Source organism: Phyllobates terribilis, unplaced genomic scaffold (genome assembly GCF_046119375.1).
Source record: "Phyllobates terribilis strain yellow unplaced genomic scaffold, ASM4611937v1 Scaffold_10__3_contigs__length_209671492, whole genome shotgun sequence".
NCBI classification, from domain to species: Eukaryota; Metazoa; Chordata; class Amphibia; order Anura; family Dendrobatidae; genus Phyllobates; species Phyllobates terribilis.
The window spans coordinates 195,205,252-195,221,638 of NW_027362770.1; the positions used below are offsets into that span (position 1 = coordinate 195,205,252).

Below are 16,387 nucleotides of genomic sequence, written 5' to 3' on the forward strand. Positions count from 1 at the left end.
ACTATAATACTGCCCCCTATGTACAAGAATATAACTACTATAATACTGCCCCTATGTACAAGAATATAACTACTATAATACTGCCCCTATGTACAAGAATATAACTATTATAATACTGCTCCCTATGTACAAGAATATAACTACTATAATACTGCTCCTATGTACAAGAATATAACTACTATAATACTGCCCTCTATGTACAAGAATATAACTACTATAATACTGCCCCTATGTACAAGAATATAACTACTATAATACTGCCCTCTATGTACAAGAATATAACTACTATAATACTGCCCCTATGTACAAGAATATAGCTACTATAATACTGCCCCCTATGTACAAGAATATAACTACTATAATACTGCCCCTATGTACAAGAAAATAACTACTATAATACTGCTCCTATGTACAAGAATATAACTACTATAATACTGCTCTCTATGTACAAGAATATAACTACAATAATACTGCTCCTATGTACAAGAATATAACTACTATAATACTGCCCCTATGTACAAGAATATAACTACTATAATACTGCCCCCTATGTACAAGAATATAACTACTATAATACTGCTCTCTATGTACAAGAATATAACTACTATAATACTGCTCCTATGTACAAGAATATAACTACTATAATACTGCTCCTATGTACAAGAATATAAGTACTATAATACTGCCCCCTATGTACAGGAAAATAACTACTATAATACTGCTCCTATGTGCAAGAATATAACTACTATAATACTGCCCCCTATGTACAGGAATATAACTACTATAATACTGCTCCTATGTACAAGAATATAACTACTATAATACTGCCCTCTATGTACAAGAATATAACTACTATAATACTGCCCCTATGTACAAGAATATAACTACTATAATACTGCCCCCTATGTACAAGAATATAACTACTATAATACTGCCCCTATGTACAAGAATACAACTACTATAATACTGCCCCCTATGTACAAGAATATAACTACTATAATACTGCTCCTATGTACAAGAATATAAGTACTATAATACTGCCCCCTATGTACAGGAAAATAACTACTATAATACTGCTCCTATGTACAAGAATATAACTACTATAATACTGCCCCCTATGTACAAGAATATAACTACTATAATGCTGCTCCCTATGTACAAGAATATAACTACTATAATACTGCTCCCTATGTACAAGAATATAACTACTATAATACTGCCCCTATGTACAAGAATACAACTACTATAATACTGCCCCCTATGTACAAGAATATAACTACTATAATACTGCTCCTATGTACAAGAATATAACTACTATAATACTGCCCCCTATGTACAAGAATATAACTACTATAATACTGCCCCTATGTACAAGAATACAACTACTATAATACTGCCCCCTATGTACAAGAATATAACTACTATAATACTGCCCCTATGTACAAGAATACAACTACTATAATACTGCCCCCTATGTACAAGAATATAGCTACTATAATACTGCTCCCTATGTACAAGAATATAACTACTATAATGCTGCTCCCTATGTACAAGAATATAACTACTATAATACTGCCCCTATGTACAAGAATACAACTACTATAATACTGCCCCCTATGTACAAGAATATAACTACTATAATACTGCTCCTATGTACAAGAATATAACTACTATAATACTGCACCTATGTACAAGAATATAACTACTATAACACTGCCCCCTATGTACAAGAATATAACTACTATAATACTGCCCCATATGTGCAAGAATATAGCTACTATAATACTGCCCCTATGTACAAGAATATAACTACTATAATACTGCCCCTATGTACAGGAATATAACTACTATAATACTGCCCCTATGTACAAGAATATAACTACTATAATACTGCTCCCTATGTACAAGAATATAACTACTATAATACTGCCCCTATGTACAAGAATATAACTACTATAATACTGCTCCCTATGTACAAGAATATAACTACTATAATACTGCCCCTATGTACAAGAATATAACTACTATAATACTGCTCCCTATGTACAAGAATATAACTACTATAATACTGCCCCTATGTACAAGAATATAACTACTATAATACTGCACCTATGTACAAGAATATAACTACTATAACACTGCCCCTATGTACAAGAATATAACTACTATAATACTGCCCCTATGTGCAAGAATATAACTACTATAATACTGCCCCTATGTACAAGAATATAACTACTATAATACTTCCCCCTATGTACAAGAATATAACTACTATAATACTGCCCCATATGTGCAAGAATATAGCTACTATAATACTGCCCCTATGTACAAGAATATAACTACTATAATACTGCCCCTATGTACAGGAATATAGCTACTATAATACTGCCCCTATGTACAAGAATATAACTACTATAATGCTGCTCCCTATGTACAAGAATATAACTACTATAATACTGCCCCTATGTACAAGAATATAACTACTATAATACTGCTCCTATGTACAAGAATATAACTACTATAATACTGCACCTATGTACAAGAATATAACTACTATAATACTGCCCCCTATGTACAAGAATATAACTACTATAATACTGCCCCCTATATACAAGAATATAACTACTATAATACTGCTCCTATGTACAAGAATATAACTACTATAATACTGCCCCCTATATACAAGAATATAACTACTATAATACTGCTCCTATGTACAAGAATACAACTACTATAATACTGCTCCCTATGAACAATAATATAACTACTATAATACTGCCCCTATATACAAGAATATAACTACTATAATACTGCTCCTATATACAAGAATATAACTACTATAATACTGCTCCTATGTACAAGAATATAACTACTATAATACTGCAGCCTATATACAAGAATATAACTACTATAATACTGCTCCTATGTACAAGAATATAACTACTATAATACTGCCCACTATGTACAAGAATACAACTACTATAATACTGCCCCCTATGTACAAGAATATAACTACTATAATACTGCCCCCTATGTACAAGAATATAACTACTATAATACTGCACCTATGTACAAGAATATAACTACTATAATACTGCTCCTATGTACAAGAATATAACTACTATAATACTGCACCTATGTACAAGAATACAACTACTATAATACTGCCCCCTATGTACAAGAATATAACTACTATAATACTGCCCCCTATGTACAAGAATACAACTACTATAATACTGCTCCCTATGTAGAATAATATAACTACTATAATACTGCCCCTATATACAAGAATATAACTACTATAATACTGCTCCTATATACAAGAATATAACTACTATAATACTGCCCACTATGTACAAGAATATAACTACTATAATACTGCCCCCTATATACAAGAATATAACTACTATAATACTTCTCCTATGTACAAGAATATAACTACTATAATACTGCCCTCTATATACAAGAATATAACTACTATAATACTGCCCCCTATGTACAAGAATACAACTACTATAATACTGCCCCCTATGTACAAGAATATAACTACTATAATACTGCCCCCTATGTACAAGAATATAACTACTATAATACTGCACCTATGTACAAGAATATAACTACTATAATACTGCTCCTATGTACAAGAATATAACTACTATAATACTGCCCCCTATGTACAAGAATACAACTACTATAATACTGCCCCCTATGTACAAGAATATAACTACTATAATACTGCCCCTATGTACAAGAATATAACTATTATAATACTGCTCCCTATGTACAAGAATATAACTACTATAATACTGCTCCTATGTACAAGAATATAACTACTATAATACTGCCCTCTATGTACAAGAATATAACTACTATAATACTGCCCCTATGTACAAGAATATAACTACTATAATGCTGCTCCCTATGTACAAGAATATAACTACTATAATACTGCCCCTATGTACAAGAATACAACTACTATAATACTGCCCCCTATGTACAAGAATATAACTACTATAATACTGCTCCTATGTACAAGAATATAACTACTATAACACTGCCCCTATATACAAGAATATAACTACTATAATACTGCTCCTATATACAAGAATATAACTACTATAATACTGCCCACTATGTACAAGAATATAACTACTATAATACTGCCCCCTATATACAAGAATATAACTACTATAATACTTCTCCTATGTACAAGAATATAACTACTATAATACTGCCCTCTATATACAAGAATATAACTACTATAATACTGCCCCCTATGTACAAGAATACAACTACTATAATACTGCCCCCTATGTACAAGAATATAACTACTATAATACTGCCCCCTATGTACAAGAATATAACTACTATAATACTGCACCTATGTACAAGAATATAACTACTATAATACTGCTCCTATGTACAAGAATATAACTACTATAATACTGCCCCCTATGTACAAGAATACAACTACTATAATACTGCCCCCTATGTACAAGAATATAACTACTATAATACTGCCCCTATGTACAAGAATATAACTATTATAATACTGCTCCCTATGTACAAGAATATAACTACTATAATACTGCTCCTATGTACAAGAATATAACTACTATAATACTGCCCTCTATGTACAAGAATATAACTACTATAATACTGCCCCTATGTACAAGAATATAACTACTATAATGCTGCTCCCTATGTACAAGAATATAACTACTATAATACTGCCCCCTATGTACAAGAATATAACTACTATAATGCTGCTCCCTATGTACAAGAATATAACTACTATAATACTGCCCCTATGTACAAGAATACAACTACTATAATACTGCCCCCTATGTACAAGAATATAACTACTATAATACTGCTCCTATGTACAAGAATATAACTACTATAACACTGCCCCTATATACAAGAATATAACTACTATAATACTGCTCCTATATACAAGAATATAACTACTATAATACTGCACCTATGTACAAGAATATAACTACTATAATACTGCCTCCTTTGTACAAGAATATAACTACTATAATACTGCCCACTATGTACAAGAATATAACTACTATAATACTGCCCCCTATATACAAGAATATAACTACTATAATACTGCTCCTATGTACAAGAATATAACTACTATAATACTGCTCCTATGTACAAGAATATAACTACTATAATACTGCACCTATGTACAAGAATACAACTACTATAATACTGCCCCCTATGTACAAGAATATAACTACTATAATACTGCCCCCTATGTACAAGAATACAACTACTATAATACTGCTCCCTATGTACAATAATATAACTACTATAATACTGCCCCTATATACAAGAATATAACTACTATAATACTGCTCCTATATACAAGAATATAACTACTATAATACTGCCCACTATGTACAAGAATATAACTACTATAATACTGCCCCCTATATACAAGAATATAACTACTATAATACTGCTCCTATGTATAAGAATATAACTACTATAATACTGCCCTCTATATACAAGAATATAACTACTATAATACTGCCCCCTATGTACAAGAATACAACTACTATAATACTGCCCCCTATGTACAAGAATATAACTACTATAATACTGCCCCCTATGTACAAGAATATAACTATGTAGCGCCGGCGTCCCTGCCCTCTGCTAGGCAGGGACGCTGCTCCCCTCACCGCTCTGCTCCGTGCCTGGCGTCCTCTCCCCGCTCTGCTGTCAGCGCGCGCTCCTTCCCGGCGTCCTCCTCCCGCTCTGCTCTCAGCGCGCGCTCCTTCCCGGCCCCTGTGCTTAGGGCGCGCGCGCGCGCGCTCCCCTCCTCTTAAAGGGGCCGCGCGCGCCGCCCTAAAGAGTCCCCGGCCAATGGCCGAAGGACTTTACCATATATAAGGCACCTCCTCCAAAATGGAGGTGCCCGAGCAATGTTGTTTGCACCTGTGTCTCACCTGTGCTTCAGCCCTCAGGTCCCGTTGCCAGTTACCTGCCAGTTTCCTGCTAGTTACCTGCCAGTTACCTGCCTGTTTCCTGCCTGAATACTTGTTACCTGTCTGCCAGTCTGAGGTCCGACGGTCTGCCTTACTACTCCTGTCAGTCTGTCTAAAGGACCAGCCTGCCCGCTCACCTGGGAGCGCATATCAGCTACCTGCCTGCTTGCCTGAGGTCCGACGGTCTGCCTTACTACTCCGGTCAGTCTGTCTATGGACCAGCTTGCCCGCTCACCTGGGAGCGCTTCTCCGTTATCTGCCTGCTTGCCAGCCCGGAGGCTCCGTTGTCACGTGCTGTGACCACCAGCTATCTCAGAGACTCTTGCCCGCTCACCTGGGAGCGCATCTCCGTTACCTGCCTGCTTGCCAGCCCGGAGGTCCCGTTGTCACGTGCGGTGACCACCAGCTATTCCAGAGACTCTTGCCCGCTCACCTGGGAGCGCTTCTCCGTTACCTACCTGCCTGCCAGCCCGGAGGTTCCGCCGTCACGTGCCGTGACCACCTGTTATTCCAGAGACTCTCGCTTGCTCACCTGGGAGCACACATCTACCATCTGCCTGCTAGCCTACCCGGAGGCTCTGCCATCACAGGTCGTACCTACCCCTTACCCAGAGACTGCCCTGATCACTTGCCGTAACTCCCTGTCCGTTCACCCAGAGACTGCCACCCGCTCCCTTACAAGGGCCGCCCCCTTGTATAGTAGCTCAGAGGTTCCGCCTCCCGGACCCGTTACAGTCCGCCTCCCGGACCCGTTACAGTTTGCTCGGGCCATGGAACCCGGTGGCACCCAAGCTCCCTCGCTCACGGACCTGTGTCATGAACTGTCCCGTCAAAGGTCCCAACAGGAGTCCATCCTGGGTCACCTGCGGAATGTCAATACTCGCCTGGACACTCTGACTGCACCACCTGCAGCCACTGCCAGTACCATGACTCGCAACCCGGCAGCTCCGCTACCCACTAATACCATGGTAACCTATCCCGGTCCCCGGCTGTCTGCACCTCCTCGCTTCGGAGGCGACTCCGTCCAGGCTCGGGGCTTCATAAATCAGTGCACCCTGCACTTTGAACTTTTGTCCCATCAGTTTAATTCCGACCGGGCCAAAATTGCCTTTATCATGTCCCATCTCACCGGGGAGGCCCTGGCCTGGCTAAATCCTCTATGGGAGAGAGGAGACCCCCTGGTGTCCAACTTGCCTGCTTTTCTCTCGGCTTTCCGGAAAGTCTTCGACGAACCCGGACGGAAGACCTCATCCGCATCCTCTCTGCTACGCCTCCGTCAGGAGGGTCTCACCGTGGGCCAATATGCCATACGGTTCCGCACCCTTGCCTCGGAGCTGGCTTGGGATAACGACGCTCTGGTATCCGTCTTCTGGGAGGGTCTGTCCGGTCGTATTAAAGATGAACTTGCTGGTCGGGACATTCCTACCTCTCTCGATGATCTAATAACCCTTGCCACCCGGATTGACCTACGGTTCCAGGAGCGTGCCAAAGAGGTCACCCGTGAGAGAAGGATTCCACGTTTAGCTCCTACTTTCCAGAAACCCGTCATTCCCTCCATCTCTCCCCAGGTACACTCTCCTGAGCCTATGCAGGTCGACCAGACCAAGATGGTCAAAACCCGTCAGGACTCACGCCGTGCCGAGGGGAGCTGCTTCTACTGTGGCAGTAAGGAGCACCGGATCCGTGCCTGCCCGGAGAGGTCGGGAAACGCCTGTGTCTAGGTTCGCTCAGAGAGGTCCACCTAGACAAGAATAAATCCTCTCCATCCCTGCTGTTGTCAGTTTCGATCATCTACGGGGAGAACCGTTATTTCGAACTAGCCCAACTTGACTCTGGAGCAGCCGGGAACCTTATTTCACAGTCCCTGGTTGAGAAATACCGCATCCCCACCAAACCTCTGGCTGTACCCTTGTCTGTCGCTGCCGTGGATGGGGGCCTCTTACCTCGCCCCATTCAACTCATCACCGAATCCATTACCCTGCAGGTGGGAATGCTGCATTCTGAAAGTATCTCCTTTCATGTTCTGCCTGGACTCTCTCACGCCCTCTTGCTAGGTCTGCCCTGGCTCCAGAGACATGCACCCGTGCTAGACTGGCAAACCGGAGAGGTCCTTCGCTGGGGACAAGACTGTCATAAAACCTGCCTGGTTCCCGTCCATCCCGTCCGTCCCTCTCCTACCCCAGCTAATCTACCTGGACTTCCGATTCCTTATTGGTCTTATGCAGATGTCTTTAATAAAAAGGAGGCAGAGACATTACCACCACATAGACCATACGACTGTCCCATCGATCTACTACCCGGTACTACTCCTCCCCGTGGGCGTATCTATCCTTTATCCGCTGCTGAGACCCGGTCAATGTCCGAATATATTGAGGAGAATCTGGCCAGAGGATTCATCCGGAAATCTACCTCCCCGGCGGGAGCAGGCTTCTTTTTCGTCAAAAAGAAGGACGGCTCTCTCCGTCCCTGTATAGACTATAGAGGCCTAAACCTGATCACGGTGAAGAATAAGTACCCCCTTCCGCTCATTCCAGAATTATTTGATCGTCTGAGGGGGGCTAGGATCTTCACCAAACTGGACCTTCGTGGGGCGTACAACCTGGTTCGTATTCGTCAGGGGGATGAATGGAAGACGGCATTCAACACCCGGGACGGCCACTATGAATACCTGGTAATGCCCTTTGGTCTCTGTAACGCTCCTGCCGTCTTTCAAGAGTTGGTCAATGACATCTTCCGGGACCTTCTCTACTCCTGCGTAGTGGTGTACCTGGACGACATCTTGGTCTTCTCTCCGGAACTCCAGACTCACCGGAGGGACGTTCGTCAGGTCCTGCTCAGGCTAAGGCAGAACCATCTCTACGCTAAATTTGAGAAGTGCCTCTTTGAGCAGACCTCGCTTCCGTTTCTGGGCTACATTATCTCTCAGACCGGCCTACAAATGGATCCTGAGAAACTGTCTGCCATCGAGAAATGGCCCCGACCGGAGGGGTTGAAGGCCATTCAGCGATTCCTGGGCTTCGCCAACTACTACCGCCTCTTCATACCACACTTCTCTTCCCGGACGGCCCCAATTTCTGCGCTCACCCGTAAAGGTACTAATCCCAAAGAGTGGCCACCCGAAGCAGAGGAGGCCTTTCTTTCCCTTAAACAGGCCTTCTCTTCCGCCCCGGTGCTGCATCGCCCAGATGGCAACAAGCAGTTCTTCCTGGAAGTTGACGCCTCCTCCTCTGGAGCCGGAGCGGTACTTACTCAAAAATCATCTTCCGGGAGGATGGTAACTTGTGGCTTCTTCTCTAAACTCTTCTCCTCCTCTGAGCGCAACTATTCCATAGGAGACCGAGAGTTATTGGCCATCAAACTGGCATTGGAGGAGTGGCGTTACCTGCTCGAGGGGGCTCTTCACCCGGTAATAATTTACACTGACCACAAGAACTTGGCTTACCTCCAGCATGCCCAGAGACTTAACCCGCGCCAAGCCCGGTGGTCCTTGTTTTTTGCTCGTTTTGATTTTGTCCTTCATTTTCGCCCGGCTGACAAAAACGTCAAGGCGGACGCCTTGTCTCGGTCCTTTCTGGTGTCTGATCTCGAGGAGGATCCGAAACATATCATCGATCCCGCCAGAGTAATGCAGGTGGCTCCCGTGAGTCTAAATCGTCTTCCTCCTGGTAAGACGTTCGTACCAGTACCTGATCGGGAGAAGATCCTACACTGGGGTCATTCGTCTAAACTAGCTGGCCACGCCGGTCAGAAAAAGACCCTCCAGCTTATTACCCGGCACTACTGGTGGCCTAACCTGCACAAGGATGTAATAGACTTTGTTTCTGCCTGTGTGTCCTGCGCCCGCAACAAAGTTCCGAGACACCTGCCGGCCGGCCGCCTCCTACCTCTGCCAGTACCTGCTGCCCCCTGGCAGCATATAGCGATGGACTTCATTACTGATCTGCCCGTCTCTGCCGGTTGTACGGTCATTTGGGTGGTCGCTGACCGCTTCTCCAAGATGGCTCACTTCATTCCACTGCCAGGTCTTCCGTCTGCACCCGAGCTGGCTAAAGACTTTATCCGCCACATCTTCCGTCTTCATGGCCTGCCCCGTCACATCGTGTCGGATCGTGGGGTACAGTTCACTTCCCGTTTCTGGAGAGCCACTTGTAAATTGCTGGACGTCACCCTGGACTTCTCCTCCGCTTACCACCCACAGTCTAATGGTCAAGTGGAGCGGATCAATCAGAACCTGACCAGTTACCTTCGGCACTTCGTTAATGCCCACCATTCTGACTGGGTGGATCTCCTGCCATGGGCCGAATTCTCGTACAACAATCACGAGAGCGAGTCTTCCTCCAAATCCCCGTTTTTTGTAGTCTACGGTCAGCATCCTCGGATCCCGTTTCCCGTCTCCACCTCGGCGGACAATCCGGCTGCGGAATCTCTTGTTAACAAATTTTCCTCCATATGGGAGAGTACCCGGTCCGCACTCCTTCTGTCATCCGAGCGTATGAAAAGACACGCTGACAAAAAACGTCTGGACCCTCCTCAATTCCGCCCTGGGGATAAAGTCTGGCTCTCGTCCAAATATGTCCGGCTCAAGATCCCTTCCTATAAGTTAGGGCCTCGGTTCATCGGCCCACTGGAGGTCATCAGTCAGATCAACCCGGTGGCCTATAAATTGAAACTCCCGGCCAACTTACGGATCCCTAACTCCTTCCATGTGTCTCTCCTCAAACCTGTGGTGCTTAACTCTTTTTCCAAGTCTACAGGTACGCCTCCTGCTCCGGTTTCTGCTGAGGACGAGTTTGAGGTAGAGAACATTCTTGCCACCAAAAGGGTAAGAGGAAAGACCTTTTTCCTGGTAGATTGGAAGGGGTTTGGTCCTGAGGAGAGAACGTGGGAGCCCCGGGAGAACATCCATGCCCCTCTCATCCTAGCTAAATTTCTGTCTGGCCTAAAAAAGGGGGGGCCTAAAGGGGGGGGTACTGTAGCGCCGGCGTCCCTGCCCTCTGCTAGGCAGGGACGCTGCTCCCCTCACCGCTCTGCTCCGTGCCCGGCGTCCTCTCCCCGCTCTGCTGTCAGCGCGCGCTCCTTCCCGGCGTCCTCCTCCCGCTCTGCTCTCAGCGCGCGCTCCTTCCCGGCCCCTGTGCTTAGGGCGCGCGCGCGCGCGCTCCCCTCCTCTTAAAGGGGCCGCGCGCGCCGCCCTAAAGAGTCCCCGGCCAATGGCCGGAGGACTTTACCATATATAAGGCACCTCCTCCAAAATGGAGGTGCCCGAGCAATGTTGTTTGCACCTGTGTCTCACCTGTGCTTCAGCCCTCAGGTCCCGTTGCCAGTTACCTGCCAGTTTCCTGCTAGTTACCTGCCAGTTACCTGCCTGTTTCCTGCCTGAATACTTGTTACCTGTCTGCCAGTCTGAGGTCCGACGGTCTGCCTTACTACTCCTGTCAGTCTGTCTAAAGGACCAGCCTGCCCGCTCACCTGGGAGCGCATATCAGCTACCTGCCTGCTTGCCTGAGGTCCGACGGTCTGCCTTACTACTCCGGTCAGTCTGTCTATGGACCAGCTTGCCCGCTCACCTGGGAGCGCTTCTCCGTTATCTGCCTGCTTGCCAGCCCGGAGGCTCCGTTGTCACGTGCTGTGACCACCAGCTATCTCAGAGACTCTTGCCCGCTCACCTGGGAGCGCATCTCCGTTACCTGCCTGCTTGCCAGCCCGGAGGTCCCGTTGTCACGTGCGGTGACCACCAGCTATTCCAGAGACTCTTGCCCGCTCACCTGGGAGCGCTTCTCCGTTACCTACCTGCCTGCCAGCCCGGAGGTTCCGCCGTCACGTGCCGTGACCACCTGCTATTCCAGAGACTCTCGCTTGCTCACCTGGGAGCACACATCTACCATCTGCCTGCTAGCCTACCCGGAGGCTCTGCCATCACAGGTCGTACCTACCCCTTACCCAGAGACTGCCCTGATCACTTGCCGTAACTCCCTGTCCGTTCACCCAGAGACTGCCACCCGCTCCCTTACAAGGGCCGCCCCCTTGTATAGTAGCTCAGAGGTTCCGCCTCCCGGACCCGTTACAGTCCGCCTCCCGGACCCGTTACAAACTACTATAATACTGCACCTATGTACAAGAATATAACTACTATAATACTGCTCCTATGTACAAGAATATAACTACTATAATACTGCCCCCTATGTACAAGAATACAACTACTATAATACTGCTCCCTATGTACAATAATATAACTACTATAATACTGCCCCTATATACAAGAATATAACTACTATAATACTGCTCCTATATACAAGAATATAACTACTATAATACTGCCCACTATGTACAAGAATATAACTACTATAATACTGCCCCCTATATACAAGAATATAACTACTATAATACTGCTCCTATGTACAAGAATATAACTACTATAATACTGCCCTCTATATACAAGAATATAACTACTATAATACTGCCCCCTATGTACAAGAATACAACTACTATAATACTGCCCCCTATGTACAAGAATATAACTACTATAATACTGCCCCCTATGTACAAGAATATAACTACTATAATACTGCACCTATGTACAAGAATATAACTACTATAATACTGCTCCTATGTACAAGAATATAACTACTATAATACTGCTCCCTATGTACAAGAATATAACTACTATAATACTGCTCCTATGTACAAGAATATAACTACTATAATACTGCCCTCTATGTACAAGAATATAACTACTATAATACTGCCCCTATGTACAAGAATATAACTACTATAATGCTGCTCCCTATGTACAAGAATATAACTACTATAATACTGCACCCTATGTACAAGAATATAACTACTATAATGCTGCTCCCTATGTACAAGAATATAACTACTATAATACTGCCCCTATGTACAAGAATACAACTACTATAATACTGCTCCCTATGTACAAGAATATAACTACTATAATACTGCTCCTATGTACAAGAATATAACTACTATAATACTGCCCTCTATGTACAAGAATATAACTACTATAATACTGCCCCTATGTACAAGAATATAACTACTATAATACTGCCCTCTATGTACAAGAATATAACTACTATAATACTGCCCCTATGTACAAGAATATAACTACTATAATACTGCCCCCTATGTACAAGAATATAACTACTATAATACTGCCCCTATGTACAAGAAAATAACTACTATAATACTGCTCCTATGTACAAGAATATAACTACTATAATACTGCTCTCTATGTACAAGAATATAACTACTATAATACTGCTCCTATGTACAAGAATATAACTACTATAATACTGCCCCCTATGTACAGGAATATAACTACTATAATACTGCTCCTATGTACAAGAATATAACTACTATAATACTGCCCCCTATGTACAGGAATATAACTACTATAATACTGCTCCTATGTACAAGAATATAACTACTATAATACTGCCCTCTATGTACAAGAATATAACTACTATAATACTGCCCCTATGTACAAGAATATAACTACTATAATACTGCCCCCTATGTACAAGAATATAACTACTATAATACTGCCCCTATGTACAAGAATACAACTACTATAATACTGCCCCCTATGTACAAGAATATAACTACTATAACACTGCTCCTATGTACAAGAATATAACTACTATAATACTGCACCTATGTACAAGAATATAACTACTATAACACTGCCCCCTATGTACAAGAATATAACTACTATAATACTGCCCCTATGTACAAGAATACAACTACTATAATACTGCCCCCTATGTACAAGAATATAGCTACTATAATACTGCTCCCTATGTACAAGAATATAACTACTATAATGCTGCTCCCTATGTACAAGAATATAACTACTATAATACTGCCCCTATGTACAAGAATACAACTACTATAATACTGCCCCCTATGTACAAGAATATAACTACTATAATACTGCTCCCTATGTACAAGAATATAACTACTATAATACTGCCCCCTATGTACAAGAATATAACTACTATAATACTGCCCCTATGTACAAGAATATAACTACTATAATACTGCCCCTATGTACAAGAATATAACTATTATAATACTGCTCCCTATGTACAAGAATATAACTACTATAATACTGCTCCTATGTACAAGAATATAACTACTATAATACTGCCCTCTATGTACAAGAATATAACTACTATAATACTGCCCCTATGTACAAGAATATAACTACTATAATACTGCCCTCTATGTACAAGAATATAACTACTATAATACTGCCCCTATGTACAAGAATATAACTACTATAATACTGCCCCTATGTGCAAGAATATAACTACTATAATACTGTCCCCTATGTACAAGAATATAACTACTATAATACTGCTCCTATGTACAAGAATATAACTACTATAATACTGCTCCTATGTAGAAGAATATAACTACTATAATACTGCTCCTATGTACAAGAATATAACTACTATAATACTGCCCCTATGTACAAGAATATAACTACTATAATACTGCCTCCTATGTACAAGAATATAACTACTATAATACTGCCCCTATGTACAAGAATATAACTACTATAATACTGCCCCTATGTACAAGAATATAACTATTATAATACTGCTCCCTATGTACAAGAATATAACTACTATAATACTGCTCCTATGTACAAGAATATAACTACTATAATACTGCCCTCTATGTACAAGAATATAACTACTATAATACTGCCCCTATGTACAAGAATATAACTACTATAATACTGCCCCCTATGTACAAGAATATAACTACTATAATACTGCCCCTATGTACAAGAATACAACTACTATAATACTGCCCCCTATGTACAAGAATATAACTACTATAATACTGCTCCTATGTACAAGAATATAACTACTATAATACTGCACCTATGTACAAGAATATAACTACTATAACACTGCCCCCTATGTACAAGAATATAACTACTATAATACTGCCCCCTATGTGCAAGAATATAGCTACTATAATACTGCTCCCTATGTACAAGAATATAACTACTATAATGCTGCTCCCTATGTACAAGAATATAACTACTATAATACTGCCCCCTATGTACAAGAATATAACTACTATAATGCTGCTCCCTATGTACAAGAATATAACTACTATAATACTGCCCCTATGTACAAGAATACAACTACTATAATACTGCCCCCTATGTACAAGAATTTAACTACTATAATACTGCTCCTATGTACAAGAATATAACTACTATAATACTGCCCCCTATGTACAAGAATATAACTACTATAATACTGCCCCTATGTACAAGAATACAACTACTATAATACTGCCCCCTATGTACAAGAATATAACTACTATAATACTGCCCCTATGTACAAGAATACAACTACTATAATACTGCCCCCTATGTACAAGAATATAGCTACTATAATACTGCTCCCTATGTACAAGAATATAACTACTATAATGCTGCTCCCTATGTACAAGAATATAACTACTATAATACTGCCCCTATGTACAAGAATACAACTACTATAATACTGCCCCCTATGTACAAGAATATAACTACTATAATACTGCTCCTATGTACAAGAATATAACTACTATAATACTGCACCTATGTACAAGAATATAACTACTATAACACTGCCCCCTATGTACAAGAATATAACTACTATAATACTGCCCCATATGTGCAAGAATATAGCTACTATAATACTGCCCCTATGTACAAGAATATAACTACTATAATACTGCCCCTATGTACAGGAATATAACTACTATAATACTGCCCCTATGTACAAGAATATAACTACTATAATACTGCTCCCTATGTACAAGAATATAACTACTATAATACTGCCCCTATGTACAAGTATATAACTACTATAATACTGCTCCCTATGTACAAGAATATAACTACTATAATACTGCCCCTATGTACAAGAATATAACTACTATAATACTGCACCTATGTACAAGAATATAACTACTATAACACTGCCCCCTATGTACAAGAATATAACTACTATAATACTGCCCCATATGTGCAAGAATATAGCTACTATAATACTGCCCCTATGTACAAGAATATAACTACTATAATACTGCCCCTATGTACAGGAATATAGCTACTATAATACTGCCCCTATGTACAAGAATATAACTACTATAATGCTGTTCCCTATGTACAAGAATATAACTACTATAATACTGCCCCTATGTACAAGAATATAACTACTATAATACTGCTCCTATGTACAAGAATATAACTACTATAATACTGCACCTATGTACAAGAATATAACTACTATAATACTGCCCCCTATGTACAAGAATATAACTACTATAATACTGCCCCCTATATACAAGAATAT

At 41.5% G+C, this 16,387-nt stretch overlaps 1 protein-coding gene across 1 annotated transcript in view; it reads left to right on the forward strand.

The window, feature by feature from the left end:
• LOC141164848 (zinc finger CCCH-type antiviral protein 1-like) overlaps positions 1-16,387 on the forward strand; it is a 97,832-nt gene that overhangs the window by 25,205 nt on the left and 56,240 nt on the right. The window lies entirely within an intron of this gene.